This window comes from Cupressus sempervirens, chromosome 10 (genome assembly GCF_028749045.1).
Source record: "Cupressus sempervirens isolate cs-2001-9-10 chromosome 10, ASM2874904v1, whole genome shotgun sequence".
In the NCBI taxonomy this organism is placed as follows: Eukaryota; Viridiplantae; Streptophyta; class Pinopsida; order Cupressales; family Cupressaceae; genus Cupressus; species Cupressus sempervirens.
Window position 1 is genome coordinate 840,008,464 of NC_143127.1, and position 3,732 is coordinate 840,012,195.

Below are 3,732 nucleotides of genomic sequence, written 5' to 3' on the forward strand. Positions count from 1 at the left end.
GGCATGGCACATTAGCATAGAATCCTGTTATAGTGGACTAGGAGCATCTTATACGAAGGAGCGTTATCATTTTCCAAATTCGGAAGAAAATTACGGAAAAAAGGTGTCGCGTACTGTAGATTTTAGTCCGGCGGTATCTAATTTTCTTGTAGTGGAACGTTTGGAATTATTGGCTATTGACTACAGGCAGTGAAATTTCTGAACTTCCGCGGGATTGACTGGACCGCGTCCGCCATGTTACTCGTTTGGTAGCCTGCTTATTTTCTATTTAAATTCATTATAATTGTTAAGAGAGATACGAACGCCGTGGTTAATGAAATGGGGAAGAAGTATTTTTTCCTAGCAATTACTGTAATTATTGCAGAGCATTACTGCAGTTCAGCAGCAGGGGAATATGGTGGAGATACACTTCCACGGGGGACTTCTCTCACTGGAAATCAGACCCTAATCTCCCAGAATGACAAGTTTGAATTGGGATTTTTCAGTCCCAGTGGAACAAACAATTGGTATATTGGCATCTGGTATGCCCCCATGTCTCAGAAGGTCATTGTTTGGGTGGCTAACAGAGATAATCCTGTCATAAACAAGCCTGGAGTTCTGAAATTTTCAAGGGATGGTCATCTTAGATTGCTTGATAGAAATGGCAACTCAGTTTGGCCGACTAATATTGGCGAGAGAGGATCACGAGCAGTGCTAATGGAGTCTGGCAATTTCATAATCCTCGACGCTCACAACGAGTCTGCAGTTGTTTGGGAGAGTTTCAGAAATCCAACAGATACATGGTTGCCTGGCATGAGTATGTGGAAAGGCATGGCGCTGACTTCCTGGAGGAGTTCTTCGGATCCTGCAAGTGGGCTCTTCTCTTTAAGATTGGACTCGGCTCCAGGAAGCACGGAGTTATTTATGTTCTTTAACAATACGGTTCCATATTACTCCAGTGGAGAATGTGTTGGAGAACTTGGGCAAAACTATTTTATTAAGGTTCCCGAATTAGAAGGTCAGAGGAAAGTTCAGATGTCCTGTGTGAGGCTCTCTCCTTGGAAAATATACCTTCATTTTGGCCTAAATCCAATAGATCATGTGATCACGGGGAAGGCAGTGCTGAACCAGATGGGAGAATTTGTACTTCACTTCTGGATGGATGATGGTAGATGGAGTCTAAGGTGGTCGACATACCGAGGGCAATGTACTGACTTTGAAATCTGCGGGGCGTATGGACTTTGCAATCCTAACAATGTGTGCAGTTGTGTTCAGGGCTTCACTCCCAACCATGACTCGAAAGGTGGTTGGTGGTCAACGGGGTGTGCTCGACGAAAACCCCTGCAATGCTCCGACACAAGCGGCACGACGGATGGCTTCTTGGAAGCCAAGGACCAATACTTGCCCGAAAGGGAAGCTGTCTTCATCAACAACGAGCCAACACGGAAAGGCTGCCGCGCAGCTTGTCTCAGTAATTGCTCCTGCACAGCCTTTGCTTTCGCTAATTCTGGTCCAGCTGTCTGTAGAGTCTGGTTTGGGGATTTATTGGGAATGAGCGTATCATCAAAGACACAATCGGTTTTCATTAGGCTGGCGGCTTCTGAGCTGCAGACATCAGACCGAAGGGTGAAATTCCCAGGGCTTATTATTGTACTTTCCACCGCCGCAGCATTTTGTATTGTTTCAGCTTTTGTGTTCGCAGCATTTAGTCTGCAAAAACGTCGAAGACTGTTGAAGGAGAACGTGGAAGATGAGGTACCAATATCGCTCAGAAAGTTCAGTTACAAAGAGCTGCGGATTGCAACGGAGAATTTCAAGCATAAGCTGGGTAGTGGAGCATTTGGTTCTGTGTTCAAAGGAAAATTGGCTGATAATACGCCTATTGCAGTTAAGAGATTGGAGGGTTCCACGCAAGCAGAGAAGCAATTCCGTGCAGAAATTAATACCACTGGCAGAATACAACATGTGAATTTGGTCCGACTGTGGGGATTCTGCGTAGAACGTTCACGAAGGTTATTGGTGTATGCCTACATGCCCAATGGCTCTTTAAACTCTTTCCTCTTCTCTAAGCCGGAAGATGTGGAGAAGGTGTTGGACTGGAAGACTCGACTTCAGATCGCACTGGGCACGGCTCGAGGATTACTTTACCTGCATGAGGAATGCAGGGATCGCATCATTCACTGCGATATCAAGCCCGAAAACATTCTCCTTGACACCGACTTCAGCCCAAAGGTGGGAGATTTTGGGTTAGCGAAGCTCGTTGGTAGAGATTTCAGCCGCGTATTGACCACCACAAGAGGAACTCGGGGATACTTAGCTCCTGAGTGGATCTCTGGCCTCCCTATCACTTCCAAAGTGGATGTGTATAGTTTTGGCATGACGTTGCTGGAAATTATATCTGGCCGAAGAAATTTAGATTTAAAGGTCGAGGAGAGTAGGCTATACTTTCCTACCTGGGCTTCATCTCAAATTGTGAGGGGAAACATAAGAGATGTTGTGGATGTAAGGATAGCAAGCGAGGCAAATATTGAAGAAGTTAGAAGAGTTGCTGTAGTGGCTGGGCTGTGCATTCAAGATGACGAGAATATGAGGCCGAGAATGGGGGAAGTGGTGAATATATTGGGAGGCACAATTGAGACTCCTGTGCCCCAGATTCCGAGGTCTCTACAGGTCCTTTTGGGTCAAGTAGATGTCCACGAGAACACCAGTAGCAACGATGAACCTTCATCTATATCAGGTTGCTCCATACTAGAATAAGGAGCGCATGCATCAAAGTTCCTGTCTTCATGTTTTTGTGGTTGACTGACTCGTGTTCTTATATGACTTTGTTTTAGATAGTTTCTTATTTCTCACAGAGTTGTTACACCTTAGTAGCTTTTGATATTGATAGTTTATGAAGTAATATAATTTTGTTCTTGTATTTCTAAAATAAATCGAAGAGGTGTTGAAGGCCAATCAATTTGCATGTATTAATTACATTGAGAGATGTTCCTTACAACAACTCAATGGAAATGAACTATTTGTCTACATGAAAAAAAATCAATTACAAACATTGATTTACGTATCTCTATTTCATGAAAAGAAATTAATTTGCTTATTTTATAACAATTAATCAATGGTGTCAACTTAATAAGGATTTGAGATTTCATGGTAATATTTTCAAAAGGGATTTTGTAGAATTCATAATCCAAAGTTTGTAGATAGAAAAAATATGATCCTTTCATCACACTACTTTTATCTATAGAAGAGATTGTTAATAGGCATCCAAATACACATCTTCTCAATCATCCTATCCATTTTCATCTCCTTGCTCTGGAGGTAGGGCTTTTGTGTGCTCATTTTGTTTAATTTGAAAGTTTTTCTTTAAAATAGAGCCTCTTCTTTCCATTTTATTTATTTAATTAGTTGACTTTCAATTTATGAAATATGAGTTGTCTTCCTAAAATTCATCCAACCATACATACACTAGTTTAAATATGTATGTACGTATGTATATGTATTTTTATATAACATGCCACATTAATGTAAAATTAATAAGAAATATATATAAAATAAGAAATAAAAAACATGAATTCTATATTTGAACTTGGTAAGATAGCTAGTAAAATCTAGTGTCAATTTATAGAAATAACATTTTACAAATTACAAAAATAAATATCAATGTAAAGCTAATAATAAATATATTTAAAATAAGAAATATAAAACATTTAACTCTATAAATCCATAACAATTCTTCTTCATAAACTATGTTCA

General features: G+C 40.4%; 1 pseudogene; it reads left to right on the forward strand.

The window, feature by feature from the left end:
• Positions 1-224: 224 nt before the first annotated feature.
• Positions 225-2,831, forward strand: LOC149536602 (G-type lectin S-receptor-like serine/threonine-protein kinase At2g19130 pseudogene; annotated as a pseudogene).
• The last annotated feature ends 901 nt before the right edge of the window (positions 2,832-3,732 follow it).